This window comes from Colossoma macropomum, unplaced genomic scaffold (assembly GCF_904425465.1).
Source record: "Colossoma macropomum unplaced genomic scaffold, Colossoma_macropomum, whole genome shotgun sequence".
NCBI classification, from domain to species: Eukaryota; Metazoa; Chordata; class Actinopteri; order Characiformes; family Serrasalmidae; genus Colossoma; species Colossoma macropomum.
Window position 1 is genome coordinate 14,685,705 of NW_023494810.1, and position 18,201 is coordinate 14,703,905.

Genomic DNA, 18,201 nt, shown 5'->3' on the forward strand with positions numbered 1-18,201 from the left:
CATTCTCCATCATCTTAAGAACCATTTCGCCATGCACTTATGCATGCAAATGGTTCTATATCGGAACAGAACCACTTCTTTTACTAAAGAACCTTTGAAGAACCATCTTTTAAAGAGCATATTTGAGGTTTTAATTCTTCATGACTGCATGAATAATGGATGGCCGTTGTTAGCGTGCTCTCTCTCTCTCTCTCTCTCTCTCTCGCTCTGTCTCTCTCTCTGATGAGGTTGATGAATGAGCAGAGCGCTTCTTCTGCTGCCAGGCCGGCGCGAGCTTTGTGACATCACAGCTCCCAATGTGCATCCTTTCACGGAAAGGGCATCACGGCGAGCAGCACGGCGCTGAAAGAGGGCAGTCTGGGCTGGACGCTGCCTTCAGCAGCTCAGTCCGTCTGTCTGTGATTTACTGAGAGGAGCTGCAGCTGCATGCGCAGGGTGAGTGGACGCTGTTGTTTTTGTGATGGTGCAGATGCCCAGCCGATTATTATTATTATTATTATTATTATTATTATCATCATTATCATTATTAGTATCAGAGAGAAACAGAGCTCGATGTAAGCCCTCGTTTTCTGTAAAGATGCTCATACAGGCTCTGTGCTGGACTGTGCTTTGGGCCTTAGCCTTCGTGTTTGACTTCAAATTGGAATTTTTCCCTTCCACCTTAAATGGTGCAGCAGTTACATTCTGGCGCCTGTGTTGTGTCGTATTTGGCGTCCGTTCCACCTTAAAAGGTGCAGCAGTTACGTTCTGGCGCCTGAGGTGTTGTGTTGAATTTGGCGTCCGTTCCGCCTTAAATGGTGCAGCAGTTACACTCTGGCACCTAAAGTGTTGTGTCGTATTTGGCTTCCGTTCCACCTTAAACGGTGCAGCAGTAACATTATGGCTCCTGAGGTGTTGTGTCGTATTTGAATTTCATTCCACCTTAAATGGTGCAGCAGTTACGTTTTGGCGCCTGACTTCCGTTCCACCTTAAATGGTGCAGCAGTTACAGTAACCGCTGCACTATTTAAGGTGGAACGGAAAAATTCGAACTTCAGCCTCGTGCGTATGTATTGCAGTGCAGCTGGGCGTTTCGTTCTCGTGCCGCATTCGCTGCAGGAGCCTGCACGAGCCAAATAAAAGGCACAGCTTTGTATTATTAGTATTATTTATATGATTTTCTTCACGTAGCGTTTTCCTCGTTTATCTGTTTGTTTATTAGCCTGTAATGAGAAGTAAACACAATCGCTCTTGCGTGGTTATTTATGACAGCGGTGCAAACATTGTCTCCATTACCTCAGCACTCTCACTGATACTTCAGATATGAAGAGGTACTATTAATAATGTTAGTTTTGGAGCCTGGACTAGACCAGCATCTTCCTCCAAACAGATGTTGAGGTGCTGGCCAATATGAGGTGCGTATTAAATTCATGGAGTGCTGATTTATCGTCTGTAGCGGTATACCGTGATATTGCTTTTCAGTTTTTAGCGATATTTCTTCAAAAAAATATTTGAGACATGTTGAGAATTACTGCCATGTAATGTCTTCTGGGTTTCTCAAACACTAGAGGGCACTCCTGATTCCAGGATGAATGGGTTAATATGGAGCATACGAGCAAAAACGTGGTTTATAAGTGCTTAAATATTTTTAATCTAAAACAATATATTCATTTCCTGAACACAAATTAGCATAAAGCATTTAACGCCGCTGTTGTATTTTAAAATGCTTTTGAGCTCGAGTTATAGGAGTGTAAAACGGTGCCTCATGTACATTAATGATGTCAGTGAGAGCAAACAGCCAATGAGCTGCTCTGCTTGTCCATCATCAGCGCTCAGCTAACCAATCAGCACTCAGTAGCCATAATGTTAACCAATCAACACTCTGTAGTCAGTAATGCTAATCATTCAGCACTCAGTAGCAGTAATGCTGACCATTCAGCGCTCTGCTCTAATTTTCGTTTTTAGCATTTAGCTCAATTCACCCCCATTCATTCATCTCTGGCATTTTGCAGTAATGTTTTTGATATAACAGGGGAAACAGGAAGAGGCCAGACTCCTCATAAACCGGCTCTGATGTTGAGCATCATATAATATGCATGATAAAAAGATAAAAAGTTCATAAAATAGTAAAGCACCAGTTGTAGAGTCTAAACCTGAAATAAATCAACTAGATAAAAACTATCTAGTGAGAAAACAAATCTGACTCTGATGCTTCCTGGACGGGGTTGGGATGTAATGGAATAGAAGTTTCGGGAATATGTATTTAGATTGCAGACATTAAGTGTCCAATTTACATTTTGGAAAAGCTGCATTCAGAATACAATCACCTTTTACAATTTTAGGAGAAAAGTACCTGCTGAATTAAAAAAAAATACATACCATCTTTAAAAGAAACACCACCATGATTGTTTATTACAGCAATATACCATCTTTTAGCCTGTTAGCTAAATGACTAGCCTAGTTTTAGTTAAGAAAATAATAGGACTGGGCTTGAACATTTGACTATTTGGGTATTTGTTTGTTGGGTAGGTGTTGGGTTTTTAACTTTGGGATTCAGATATTTACTTTTGTTTTTTTTTTTCTTTCTTTTTTTTTTGGCAGTGTGGGCTATCAGTAAAGGTGAACTGCAAAAAACTGTAACATTTGGGGAGAAACTTCACAGTCCATAATGCAGATTTATTTTTAATTAGCTAAAAACAGCACCAAACATGACTAAAAGAATCACAGCCTCTCCAGCGCTGACAGCTAAAAACACAGCCCTCTGCTCTAATCCAGGAAACCCACCACTGCACCTGTGTTCAGGCTTTTCAAAATAAAAGTCCTTGTACAAATGAACCTAAAACAGCCCAACATTAACAGTTTTTCTCTTTAAAGAACTGAACTGTGTAGTGCGGTGATAGGTAGCATGTATTTTCAGCTGGGCTGCAAACAGCGCCCTGCCCTACCGGACCCTCACTAGGGCCACGATGTTGCCCTTCGTAGCTTGAGTTGGACTCCCTCCATGAAGTGCTGGGTAACCTGTGCATGCACTGTGCTGTTAACCTCTAGACCACCGCTAAGAGAGGCTAACGGGCTGGTACACAGAGCTAAGCCATGCTGTGAGCACTGTAGCGCTCTGCGAGCAAAGCAGCTAAATATTAGCAGAAATATTAGTGAAGTCCTGGAAAATTGATCAATCCACAGATAATGCATTTTTTAGCATGTTCTTTTTTTGCATATTTCAGCCTTTTTTAGCTAATGTGGCTAAACCACTTGTTTATAGTGTTTAATTTTTTTATTATGTGCGCTTTACTCATGATATCCGGGAGGTGTGTTTAATGAGGCAGTGTGCTGAAGTCTGCAGTGTTTTAGCCCTCGAGGACTGGATCCTGACACATGTAATCTAGAACCCGAAGGTTAAAAGTTTAATTTACTTTCGGCTTAAGATTGTTTTTAAAATCCAGAGAAAATAAATAAGCTGTATGTTTTCTTTCTGTAAAAAAAGTTTCTCTGTGTTTCCAAAATTATGTAGTATTCACACTCATTTTGAATTTTATTCAAGGCTTCGCTTCGAAGACCAAAAATGAAAACCGAAAACTGCATTTTACTAGAAGCAAAAAAAAAAAAGCAACTGAATAGGTAATTAACCTCTGAAATTCTACTGATTTCTTAAATATTTCTCCATAATTCTGTGTGTGAGGTGTAAACAGAGTGATTTGAGTGGTTTGGTGTGAAATGGTTCAGATTTATTGATAGTGGTGGTGATAGGAACCAGGGGTCACCATGACTAAAAAATGGTTTTTAAGGCCAAAATCTTCTCAAAACTTTAATAAAACAATATCTCAGACATCAGGCATAAGCGATGCTCATGTGTGCGGGTTGAAGGTGTTGGTTGTATGTGATTAGAATCGGCAGGTCGTGATCTGTCTCTTTGATGGGTTTAAAGGGGGTGTAGGATGTGCTGTGCTGAGAATTCTTTGGTTATCCTCTCACTCAGCCGATAAGTTTTCAGTGTACATGTTTAAACTGTAGGTAAATGGCACAACCCACCGCTCAGCAATGTAAACATTTTCATGCCTTTTTTTATATGAAAAACAAAACAAACTGTGAATCTGACTCATGGCCTCAACTGGCGCCCGCACCGTCATGGGTCCAGTAGAGCGCGAAGATGGTATCGGCAATCCAGAACGGATGTCTTTACTGTGTCTAGAACAGAGCGCTGCAGACTCTGCGCTCTCCTGTAGCTCCTCAAATGCTCGAGTTGATTAAGTTCAAGAAAACTTTGGCTGACCACCATGCTTAAAGGGCCGATATCTTAGAAAACTAAGTTATCATTTTTTAAATAAAAAATAGGCTCTGATATCTATTTTTTACATGAGTATCTTTTGATGCTGATTCTGATGCAGATAGTAATATATACGCAAATGTTAAAATGTAGTAATTTTGACAAAGTCTGAGAAATGTGCCATTTATTTCTGTAGAGTCACAAATGCTGTAGGATGAGTAAAATTTTAGTGCAGTAACTCACTGTCACGTAAACATTCTGCTCTTCTGGAGTTCAATAAATATATCATCAGATGTCGGTTTGAAATAGCGGTCAAATTTAAACATCTGTCTGATATACAACGCTGATGTCTAGTATTTTACATGTACATCTGTGCCAATGTCAACATTGGATGAAAACCATTCCCCCTTTAGAAACATTTACTGTAAATCTAAATCATATCAGTGTATGAGTTTATCATGTACATGATGATGATGTATGAACCTGCACACAGTTAAGTAAATAAACTGAAACATCAGACAGTTCTGTTAATTTAGCACAAAAAAGAAAATCTGTAAAAGCGGCATCTTGTCCCATAGTCAAGACGAGTACCCCCCTACCTGCCGTAAGAGCATCCTCCCCTTAGCCAGGATAAAACCCCGCTCTCACCTGGGGTAAGACCACCAACTACTTGGGGTAAGAACACCTTCCCCTTAGCTGTGGTAAGACCAGCCCTTACGTTGGGTAAGAACAACCTCCATTTAGCTGGGGTAAGACCCCCTCTCACCTGGAGTAAGAACACCCTCTCCTTAGCTGTAGTAAGATTCCCCCCTACCTGGGGTAAGAACACTGTCCCCTTACTTGGGTTAAGACCCTCCACGTACCTGGGGTAAGAACACCTTACACCCATCTGGGGAAGAAACTCTTCTACTTGGGGTAAGATGCTCACTACCCACGCTAAGCCCCCAGCTGGTAAGATGCCCCTCACCTGAGGTAAGACCCCCCCCCTTAATAAATCCATCAACCTTTATTTAAACTGGGACATACATTGAGGGTGACCTTTATTTACAGCGCAGCAGAGCATTACATAAAACAAAAGGTGATTGAAAAGAGTAAATGTACATTTAAGATGGTAAAACTATGGCAAAGAAAAAAATAAGACCAATATATATATACATATATATATATATATATATATATATATATATATATATGTATGTATGTATGTATAGTCTATACATAGGACAAACAAAAATTTGGAAACCTTATGACAGATTAACAAATCAAAACAATTGAATAAAACTATTAGGCACATTAGTGAAAAATAAATAAATAAAACAACTAAGCAGTGAAAGAAAACATAGAAAACAATACTCAGACAGTAATAGTGTTGATAAAATAGTAAAATGATAAACCGATATATCAAATAAATTACACTAATTTAATAAAAATGATTATAAAAACAACAATAAAAATAATAAATTCAATCAAGATAAACGAAAGAACTAGAGCTAAATAAACGGAAACAGCGAGCTGTGGAGGTGGGTCGGGGTTAAAAGTTTAAAATGGTGGAGTGACAGCGGAGAGTTTTAGAGATTCCTGTAATAAATTCCAGCTGACTGGTGCTGCAGCTAAAAGCAGATTTTCCCAGTTCAGTAAAAGCTCTCGGCATCTGACTCACCCCACCTGGGGTAAGAACCCCCACCCCCCATTGAATAAATCTCAGGAATGCAGTCATCCAGGTGAAATTTCAGAATTAGACCACAGAGCGTCAGTAAATGTGTCGAGAAATGATTCGGCCCCATCGTTTGAACGGTGGGCGGCATCTTTTTCCCCCCAAGTTACCCTACATCCATATGCATGGTAGAGGTGGGCAATAAGTGATCATTTTGTTGCTGTGATACGCTGCATTTCTGGGTATATTGTTGATATTGTTAGTGCATGTTTCATTACACAGAGAGCAGAATTAGTCCTGTGTGTGAAATATTGAATAATATCCATTGTGTTTATAGTTTTTGATAGTATTTTTTTAAATGTGACACTACTAGCGTACTTTGCGAGTGATATGAATGCAGTATCACTGTGCATCACTACATTTTACTCGCTCTGTTGCCCTTATTTTTCCAAATGGGTTCTTACATAAGGCATGTGAAGGGGGGCTGGGGGGCAGGGCTGAAAAGAGCTATTTATAGACTGTGTGTGTGTTTTATGGAGTCTGACTGTATGGATGCTGTAGCTCTCAGACAGGCTCGGTCTCCAGTGAGAAATGTCACGCCCTCCTGTCTGTTCTGATTCATTTGACAGGATTGTTTCTCACTCCAGTGGGTTTTGGTTTAACCTTAGATAGTGTTTCATTATAAAACAGATCATATGCTCAAATATTAGTGCCCTTATTTGTGTCACATACACCACATTCAAATTAGGACTTGACCGAAATATTAGGGCTAAAAGATTATTGCTTTTATATCAATATTCAAATTTTCAAATCGCAATTTTTATTATAGTCTTACTTTCTATTATCAACAACATCAATGCGCGACTTTTATATGCAAATGTTGATGTGCAAGTTTTAAGTAGGGAAATTTTACCTTATAACATGGAGCTTGTGAACTGCTGTGACTTCACAAACACAGATAACTGACAGGCTGGTGCTCTGTGTTAAGAGTTCAAGTCTTAAGCCAGAAAAAATATACGCTGGTCTTCTTATATCTCAGTTTACACCTCAATTATAAACAAATGCAATTTAAATTGTAATCGCAATATTAGTAAGTTGGTCAAATTGCAACTAGATATTTTGCCAAAATTGTTCAGCCCTACCAATATATCAATCAACTGATAATATCGGCCAATATTATTGGTTATCAGAGTTTTAGCTGCTTAATAAGGTACCAGGACCATAATGGTTAGTCTACTATGTTAGCTGATGAGATGGACTGTTCAACTAAATATTAATGACATTTAAACTGAATGGATTGCATTTAAATGCATAACAAATTCATCATAATTAGTTAAATATCATTATTTTATTACTTTTTCTGTTCCCCAATCCCACTAACTAGCCTTGCGGTTGACAACATGTGGCTCCGGATCCGCATGTGGCTCTTTTACTGCCCTGTTGCGGCTCCACAGCAGAATTAGATTTGTAGGTAAAAATAAAATATTCCTCCTTTGCAGTAAAATAAAGCTCTGCTGATCGTTCTAACACAGTTTTAACAACAAATGGACTTAAACGCTGGAGTTAATGTATAACTGCTAATTCACGCTTTAACCCAGAAGGTTGGCACACAGATAACAATCTCTCCTAGTTAGTAGCTAATGAAAAGACAAAGAGAAAGACTTAAGACGAATATTGATCATTTGGAGGTGAATGGGCTTATTTGCATTTATAATCACTCCAGCTGGTTTCCTGATACGTTTAATCTACAACGAGAAACTGTCAAACACTAAAAAGTTGCAAAGATGAAGTCAGTTTCTTGTTTGAATTTTTCGAACAAGAAGCTGGCGAATGAGCACTCCAGCCTCGTAAAAAATTGAACATTAAAAGACATTTTACAAGAAAATATTCTACTTCAGAGTAAAAGTTTCCTGCCAGAGATGTGGAAAAAGCAGCTATAGCTGAGCTAAAGCTTAAAGCAGAGCAAAGTAAGTCTGTGTTTTCACTAGCACATTAGCACATACTCAGACATATTTATAGCCAAGATGGTAAAATGAACACAAAATGTTGTGACTCCCAAGATGGTTTAATTTTTTTGAAAGGACAAAATGGCTCATCCTAACATTTGGGTTGCGACTGCTGAACTAGGGCTTAAACAGCATTTTTCAGGCTTCGTCTTCTCTCATCTGTAATTCTAAATGATTAATTGAATACTGGTTATCAAAATCACCTTCAGCAGTGCTACATTTAAAAAATACTATCAAAAACTTTGAACACAATGATTTTTATTCAGTATTTGGCAGTGAATCCTGCGAAACAGGACTAATTTATAATGAAATATGCAGTCTACAAGCACGATATGTTTAGAAAAGCAGATTGTATTGTATTGTGACATAATTTATCACGATAACGATATCCATGGTCATATTGCCCAGTCCTATAAACAGAGTGATTCAGAGTGGTTTGGTGTGAATTGGTTCAGATTTCTTTACAGTGGTGGTGATAGGAACCAGGGGTCGCCATGACTTCAACACAAATATAGACATTTTATTTGCTATCCAAAACCACCAGTGAACCTACACATGTCTTCTGAGTTTTATATGGGGTGTTGATGATGGGAAAATAGTGGAAAATCTGAAATAATACGTTTTCTTTGGGGACAATTTTGTCTCACAACACTCTGCATGTATCCCTCCACTGTGAATGAATTAAACATTTTAGACCAAAATCTTCTCAAAAAATCTGTTAAACTGTTAAAAAATAAGGGTCCTAATAGAAGAACCACTGTGTTTGCTGGGGAACCTTTAAATGGTTTTATAAAAAAAGACTGTGCCAGTGTGAAAAACCTTTTTAAAATTAAAGAACCCATTTAGGAACCTTTATTTAGGACCCCTTTTTTATTATTACTGCATAATCCAGTGGCTCCTTTTTTATATGGAATTTTGACAAATTTTGATAAAATCAATGGGAATGGAAAATGGAAAAATTGGAAAAACAAGTTTTCTTTGCCTCGAAACGTCCTACATGTATCCCTCCCCACCATGATTTTTCATACTTAAAAGTATGCTTGAAGTCAAAACCTTCTCAAACCTATCATAAAGACATCTCAAACATCAGACACGTTCTCATATCGTCCATTTGCCCATTATAAAAGAGTGATGCCCTTCACTGGTCTGTTATGAGGACTGTAGGGAGGCAGATGGAGGTCTGATGGTGAATGAAGCGATATTTCAGCCTCTGAAGGTGTTTAGACTGAAAGACGTGTTGTTCTTCACGTTTGGTGGTAAACACCCTCATGATGGTGAGGCTGCCTGTTGTTTTTGCTGTTTGATGGAGCAGATATGTTTCTGGCAGCTCTGCTGCAGTTAGTGAAGAACCGCAGTGATGATCTGCTCTCAGATTAAGCTTCTTTGATATCTCTGTCTCTCTGTGAGTCGTTCTGCATCGTTCTGTTATCTGTGGAGCTTTAACATCTGCATTTCTGACTTTGGATTCGGTTTGTTTTGAAATTCAGCTGCTTCCTGTTCAGTTCGGTGTAGTTTAGTTTAATTTTCTTATTTTCATCTTTGATTTGGGTATCGTTGCTATCAGAAATAAACTACGCTCTCAAAAAGTTCGTCAAAAGCTCTTTAATAAAGAGAACAGTTATATTTAGAACCATGAAAACTCATAGAACTGTTTGCATGGTTAAATGGTTCTTGGCATGGTGAAATTGTTTTTCAGATTAATGGAGAGTGTGTTGTATATGGTTCTATATAGAACCTTTTTGAAAATTGTTCTATATAGAACCAAAAGAGGTTCTGCTGTTATAATGTCAAGCTTGTTACAGTAGAAGAACCCTTTTTGGTGCTATATAGAAACATATACAACACATTCTCCATCATGTGTGGATCGTCATATATGGTTCTACACTCTTAAAAAATATTTTTTTTTAGTAAAGCCAGTGGTCCTATTTAGAACCAGGAGTTCTATATAGAACGATTTGCATGCTTAAATGGTTCTTTGCAGGGCGAAATGGTTCTTCAGGTTGATGGAGAATGTGTTGTGTTGCTATATAGGACCCTCTCCAAAAAGGTTCTATATAGAACCATCTACAGCAATCTGCAGAACCCTTTCATGATGCAGACAACCCTTTAATCAAGCAAAGGGTTCTTTATGTGTTCATGGTTCTATGTAGAACCATTTTCTTTAATAAAGAACCCATGAAGAAGTGTCTTTTTTAAGTAGCGCTGCCCTGAGGGCATATCATATTGAAGGTCCCGCCCCCAGTTAGACCATTTAAGGACAGGTAGCCAATAAAAGAACAATAAATGCAATGATGGCTGAAGCTCTTGGCAAGCGACCGTTATTACCACCACCGCAAGAAACCACGTTCAGCAACGAAGAAAAGAAAGACATAAATAGGAGCAAAGTTAAAGAGTTAGCATTGGCACTGCTCTTCATCGCTAGAGCTCTCAGCAAGTAAAGAAATGAAGTTTATTGCTGAACTTGCAACATTTCTTCTGGACTGGTAAGGAGAAAGAGGAGGGACTGTGCACTTCCATGTTTCTTGAGGTAGGGGTGGACACTACAACTTTTACGTGATTTGTCGCCGTCTGTTTGTTTGGAGTGAAAAGTATGAACTCAACAGGTTGCATCATCTCATATTCTGCTCCTTTAAATGATCTGGTCAGTTAAATCTCGTGGGCCGCAGAAGTTTTTGTGCTTAGCTGTGTGGCCCACCAGTTGAAAAACATCGGGAACATCTGGCTTAGACAGCTGAACCATTGAAGAGCTCTCGAAATAAAACATCAATTCACAAACTAATAAAAAATGTCCCTCTTCTTGAGTGAGTGGATGTTGTGGATGATGTTACAGTGAAAAAACGACAGTAGTAAGAACCCAGCAGATGATGAGAGGAGTAAAGGCAAGCCTCCTGCCTTTAATCCAAACATCAGCGGCTGTGGAAATGCAGTGTGTATATATTTGTGCTTCTTCGTGTGTCTGAAACTGCCTGCTCTTCTGTAGGAAGGAAGTCAATCAGCCAATATTTATACTATCTAAACAAAAACACACGCAGCACCTCTCAGCAGCACTCTGATCTAAAATCAATAACTTAAATAAGAGCAACACTTCCACATTCCTAATGAAGGCGCAGCCTAGCAAACCCTTCAGGTTCAGATCAGGCTTAGTCCAGAACTATAGGAATTCACTATTAACTCTGCAATTAAGGTTTAAGGTTTATGTTTATTTAAAAATAATAAAACGCATATTGTTAAGCTTTAACCCCTTAAATGGCCAGGGCCCAAATTTTTAACATGCTTCAATAATCTAAGAATAGATCAACCAGTTTGCACTGAAGTCCCTGTAGTTACTGGATAATAAGCCTTAGAGTGTAATTAGCCTGCGCAATATGCTCCTGTATTAATTAATGAGGCCTTTCACACTGGCCACACGTGTCGAAAATATGCTTTGGGTCTATTTCTGATGCGTGCCGCGTGGCATGCTAGTAGTTTCTATGCAGAAACAGTAAAGAAATGCAGTGTCTATGCTATAATTACAAACTAGACTAATAAACAACTGAAGAAATCTAGTTTTAAGTCCTCAACACAGGTTGACTGGAATCCCTTGAGTAGGTTAATGTGGTGAACATACAGGCATCTCCTCCTCTTCATAAAGCTCTACATCATCCAGTGAGAAGGCCAGCAACAGTCACAGCAGCTAGTCAAGATTTTATTGTTGATCTCTTTATGGTAAAGTTTATATGAGTAATAAACAGACAATACAGACATTTATATTACGTGAAAACTCAACACAAACAGCAACCGCTCTTGCTTCATGGAGCGTTTCTGCTGAAATCAGTGGTCTGTTTGCTTCCAGCCAACTCTGGTGGGTCCGCTGCGTGTGTGGAAGCTATCCGCAGAGCCGGTTTATGAGGAGCCTGGCCACTTCCTATTTCCCCCATTATATCAAGAACAGGACTGCAAAACAGCAGAGGGTGTCTGCGAGCGAGTCCTTGATGAATGGAAGTAAATGGAGCTCAACGGCTAAAAACGTTAAAATAGTTTCTAATCACTTGACCAGAACTTTCCTTTAATTTTAGACAGTAGAAGGATGTATTTTGTCAAAAACTTAAGAAAACTTACCTATATGTTTCCTTTATTCTGCAGCAAACGGTTTTTGGGCAGCAGAAGGCGGGCATTACTGCTACTGAGTGCTGATTGGTTGGCGAGCGAAGCAGCTCATTGGCTGTTAGCGCTCACAGACGTCGTAGACGTTCATGAGGTGCTGTTTTAAAGTGCTATAACTCGAGTTTAAAAGCTCTTAAAAATATAACAGCAGTGTTAAAATGATTTATGCTATTCAGTGTTCAGGAAATAATGTTTAAGCATTTATAAACTATGATTTTGCTGAAATGCTCCATAATATCCCATTCATTTTGGACTCACTCAGGAGAAGTTCTTTGCTCTCCGTTCCCGGCACTGCGTGTGGGGCTGCATGATTGGTTCATTTTGTGACGTGACTGCTTCGACTTATCGCGTCACTTCCCTTTTCAAGTGTTGTGATGTGGGAAAGGACTGCTGTGGACAGAATATGCTGCTTGAGTGTTTGTATCCAAGGAAAATAATAAAAAGCAGCAAACGATTGAAGCTGTGCCAACACCACACAGAAAAGTGACGTACGAAATTGTACAGTGGATCTATGATTCAGATGGAATTCTTGTGTGTGAAAGAACACCAGTGATAATGAGCCCCCCTCCCAAACCAAACCTGTATTCATGACAAATGTGAAAGTGTGTGAAATGCCCTATATCAAACAGAATGTTGATGTTTGTTCTCTTGTGTGTGAATATAGAAAGACGGAACTGGTTCAAGCTTTCAAAGAACATTAAAGACCACATTAGATATTCATTGAGAATATTAAAACTTGTATATTTGGTGTTTTAGGGATGTTTTGGCAGGTGTGGTTGGGAAAGACCCATTTTTTTTATTTAGTTATTTCCGTCTTTACTAATTTGCTGTAATTTCTGTCAGAATCTAAGGCTCCTCTCTCTGTACTGGGGGGTTTTGGGGAAAATGATCCTGTGCTAAATCCAAAAGTAGAGTTAATATATGCTGTACCTGGAAATGATGTCATGTTTAATGGTTAACGCTGGGACAGCATCTTATTCAGGTCCAAAAATATCCCTTTCCTTTCTTCTGCGCCCTTCAGGGAGTTTTTCAGTGATGTAATGATTGCCATTGAGAGTGTCTCTCACATGCAAAGGCTAATGTGGAAGAAGGTTGTTGTGTTTTTGCAGCTGAAACACAGTTCTGCTTCTAAAAAGGCTGGACTTCCACCTTCCCCCCTCAAAAGCATGCAACCGTGTTCTTTACATTAAAGAAATAGGGCAGTAATAAAAAAACAGTTAATATTAATGAAATAACTTAGCAAATTAACACTGGACAAAATGTAACAGGTGCTTTTCATCTTCTTGTGTTCCCATTTCACCATCATCTGCAGCCAGTCAGATGTTTCTCGAGATTCACCCTGAAGACTGTTCTTCATACTATGCAATAACTTTTTTCCATCCTGAGTGTTTGTGATTACTGAGCTGTACAGAATTCACTCCTATATTATTTTAATCTCCTCTTGGTGTGTAATATAGCAGTGTTTAGAAGCAGATAAACAGTTCACAGTGAGAGCTAGACAGGCTAAAGTATGCCCTCCACACGGAGGGGTTAGTTTAACACACTGTTACAGCTAAGACCCCCAAAGTAAACAATCAGAACTCCATATAATATCCCACTATATATATTCAGAACTGCCGTTTCTTGCCGATATTTATGCACAAATTCATCAAAAAACATACTATATATGTCATGGAAATAAAATATATTTGGGTGTTACTGCCTTCGCTGACCAGAAACGAACAGCATTTTTAATCACTGTTCTCATTTTCATGCTGTTAAGATTGTTTATTAAGTGTTGGACATGGACACATCATTTTAATCTGACCTGTTTAGTTTGTTTTTTGGACAAAATTTTCAGCTTTTTTCTCTTTCAGCAAAAAACAAAAGTGCCATTTTTGCTGAAACTTGCTCTCAATTTTGTGTGTGTCAAAGATCTCCATTGTTCCGTACTTAGAGTTCTGCTCTGAATCGTTCCAGAGCACTGGAGCCTTCGTCCACTATAGAGCGAGTCCACTATAATGACAAAAAACACAGTGTTTGTATATGTGAAATACGTGGACGTGGTTTTGGACTATGCTCATTTACAAGAGCACAGGTTGCAGTCGGAAGAAGCATGCAAGTTACTTTAGCGTATCATGTAAAATGAAGAAACAGGCATGAATGCACATGTTCAAGTTGTTACTCAGTTATTAAGTATATTTATTAAATCGGTTCATTTTAAAAAGCATATATGTCTATGGGCTATGTTATGACAGAGATTCATCGAGAATTGTTTTATAATCATCGTCATACTCTGAATCAAAAATCCACTTGTATTGTTAGTTGCCTAGCGATTCCCACCTCTATTAAATATATTAATTTTATTGATATTTTCAGCTAAAGGGACTTTTTCATGCAATAATAGAGACAAGTTCTTGATCTGTAGACTGTATTTGTGTGGATTTTACTGTTGTGCTGCCTGTGGTCTGTGTCTGAATGAAAAGGGGTCATCCCTCAGAGATAACTCATGTTAATCACAGCCTGAGCTCTCACATAAGAAGCTTATCATCGCACAGTCCCACCCCACACTGAAAACTCACCAACAACCAACAGCCCCAAACCCAGAGCTCAACAACCATCAGCCCCAAACCAAGAGCCCAAAAAACATCATCAGCCTCAAACCCAGAGCCCAACAACCATCATTAGCCTCAAACCCAGAGCCCAACAACCATCATCAGCCCCAAACCCAGAGCCCAACAACCATCAACCTCAAACCCAGAGCTCAGCAACCATCATCAGCCCCAACGCAGAGCTCAACAACCATCATCAGGCTCAAACTGAGAGCCCAACAACCATCAGCCCCTAACCCAGAGCCCAACAACCATCATCAGCCCCAAACCCAGAGCCCAACAACCATGATCAGCCCCAAACCCAGAGCCCAACAACCATCATCAGCCCCAAACCCAGAGCCCAACAACCATGATCAGCCCCAAACCCAGAGCCCAACAACCATCATTAGCCCCAAACCCAGAGCCCCGAAAACATCATCAGCCCCAAACCCAGAGCCCAACAACCATCAGCCCCAAACTCTGAGCTCAACAGCCATCGTCAGCACCAAACCGAGTGATTTTATTCCAAATATTAGATTATTCAAAATTTTTGTTCAGTATTTTAGGTTGTTGAAAATTTTAGGTTATTATTCTGAATTTTGTTCAGAAGGTTCAGAAGTTTATTCAGACTCATAAAGCATGAATGTGTGTGTGTGTGCGTGTATGTGTGTGTGTGTGTGTGTGTGTGTGTGTGTGTGAATGTGTGTGTGCGTGTGTGTGTGTGTGTGTGTGTGTTTGTGTGTGTGTGTCCTAGATTAAAGGCTGCTGGAACAGCGTCAGCACATAGTTGGCAGATGTGCACAGCTGTGTATTCCCCTTTCCCTCTCTTTCTCTCTCTCTCTCTCTCTTTCTCTCTCTTTCTCTCTCTCTCTCTCCTGTCATCTTTTCTCCTCCCTCACTTTCATTCATTATTCACTTCTTGCACCCTTCTTTTAAAGTTACCATTTTGAAGTTGTTGTTTATTATGGCCTGTTACAGTGCTACCAAACTGCTTATTAAAATATTTGGGCATTTTTATATTTTATTATGTTCTGTTTTGTGACACTGTTTAACTCTATCAGACCTCATGTCTTGCCAGCGATCTATTCACTGTGTTTGTGTTTGACTACTTTAACAGTTTAACTGGTTAAGCTCTGCCCCCAGAGTATTTGGTGAGCGTGCCCATCAATGTTGGTCAGTAAAATGGATCTAGGGTTAGGGTTAGGCTGCCTTTATTACTTTATTTATCATGCATCCAACAATAATTGTGTCAAGTTTAAAGAACCTCAACATAGTGTAAACGCTCTGGAAAGAACCCCTAAATTGGTACCGAACCTGTATATATTATGCAAAGTATCTTCACACTCATTTATCTTTTTTTAAACGTGGTTCTTCAGGGGAACCGAAAGTGCTGCAAAGAGACAATTTATATAATTAGAAATGATAAGTGATCAGTTAATAAATAAAAGCTGCACACTTAAAAAAGTTCTTCAAGGGTTCTTTAGGAAAGAAAATGGGTCTATATGAACCCATGGACACTTAAAGAATCCTTTGCATGACTAAAGGTTTCCTTGCATCGTTAAATGGTTCTTCATGGTTCATGGAGAGTGTGTTTTATATGATTCTATATAAAAATGGTTCTATATAGCACCAAAAAGGGTGTTTCTATTGTTACACGCTTGACATCGTAATAATAGAAGAACCCTTTTTGGTGATATATATAGAACCATTTTCAAAAAGGTGCTGTATAGAACCGTATAAAACACACCCTCCGTCAATCTGAAGAAACAAAGAAGTGATGCAAAGAAACCTTTAATCATGCAAAGGGTTCTTTGAGTGTTCATATCTCCATATAGAACCATTTTCTGTGGAAACATAACAAAATAAATGAATAAAAAATGAAGAAATGTTACAGAATGATGAACAGAGCTTAAGATGGTTCTAAAATGAGTGCCTGAACTTCTCGAGGCAGATAACTTGACAAAAAAATCTATAAATAGATCATTACAGGATATTATTTATCCATGAAACTGTCTTGTTGCTGCCAAAATACTTTAAATATTGAACAGGACATCAAAACGTACCTTGTTGTGTAGTTTGGAGTGTGTAAATCTGGATTGTAGGAGTTGTTATTGTGTATAAAATAGCAAAAATGATTGTATATGAAAACGTTTGAACAGCGATGCATCAATAAAAGGCTCATTCCTAATCATATGTTGTGTCAGCTTTCAGATCAAAGTGGCTGTTTTCCTTCTTTGACGTTATTTGAAAGGACCAGCCTTTCTGTGTGTCATTAAAATAATTATAATACCTAATGGCAGTGACATTCGCCCCGCAGACGTGAAACAGAGCCTCTCGCCGTTACCTGGGTGGCCCTCCGCCGCCGGCTGTGTGATGAGGCAGATGTGTTCGCAGGAAGGAATTTGCGGTTGTGAAATGTGATTGATGTCAGTGGAGCATATGGTGTTATAGTTTAGCCCGAGGACTCGTGCATGAGCTCTGAGAAAACGCATTGATTTATTAAAATGCCAAATGGCAAAGTCTGGTGTGATGGGTGACAACTTGACACAAGTCTCTGGTGTGGCTGCAGGAATGTAGGTCAGAGAGATTGACTGAGATACCTTACACTGAGAGAGAGAAAGGGGCGAGAGTCATAGAGTTACACTGGATGAATGGGAGACGAGTGTTAGGGAGGATGAGAACTTATTCACTTACCCGTGTATTCACATTTTTCTTTCGCTTGTTTTTTCCCCGAGGCTGCTCTTATGACATCTGTGTGGCTTTGTGTACAAAAGTAGCAGTTGCTGTGCCTTTAAAGTCAGCATGAGTCAGAAATCAGAGCACATTTTTCTTTCTTAACGTGATGTATTTCCTTGTAAAACAGGCTGCTTGGACAGGAGACAATTGTGGGCGGGGCGTGATTTTATTCTTTAGACCCTTGAGAGTCAGCAGAATCCATTTGTTTTACAGAAATGCCAAACAAAAGAATAAAAATAACCAGGTTTTGATTTGTATTTTCTGTTGTATCTGAAACACAATTCTTTAATTGTTAAAAGCTTGATTTTAATATAAATTTTCTTTACTTTTTAAGACGTAGATGAGGCGAAATGCTGGTTAGCAGGCTGGCCTGTTAGCATGTTAGTGTAATTTTTCCCTTCCGCTGGAACTAGTTGATGGAACCAAACATCAGATGCCGTTTAGAGGCGTCAGAAATCAATACACTTAAGTCAAAGATTACAGAGGAAGAAGAATTTTGTCTTCTGAATGATATGACAAGATGGATTGTGCTTAATTTGACCAATGACACAAGCTAACAAGGTAAAAAAGGTCCATTTTGATTTCAGGTTGAAATTAGGACTGATATATGCAAATGAGCTCTGTTCTGAGTGGCTGCCATGTATTGTGCCTCATTTAAAAAGCAGTTTTTGTAACTTATTTTTATATTTTTAATCAAAATGTTCCAGTTTATATGTGCTGTAACGTGTTGGATAAGGAGACAGATGTGCAGTAACGTGTCTGATAAGGAGCCAGATGTGCTGTAATGTGTCGGAAATGAGGCAGATGTGCTGCAACGTGTCTGATAAGGAGACAGATGTGCTGTAACGT

At 39.0% G+C, this 18,201-nt stretch overlaps 1 protein-coding gene across 1 annotated transcript in view; it reads left to right on the plus strand.

Moving 5' to 3' along the window:
* Positions 1-325: 325 nt before the first annotated feature.
* LOC118799872 (nck-associated protein 5-like) overlaps positions 326-18,201 on the plus strand; it is a 128,022-nt gene continuing 110,146 nt past the window's right edge. The window contains exon 1 of the mRNA XM_036559951.1: positions 326-435. The gene's annotated coding sequence lies outside the window, so the exon portion shown is untranslated. The remainder of the gene's footprint in view (positions 436-18,201) is intronic.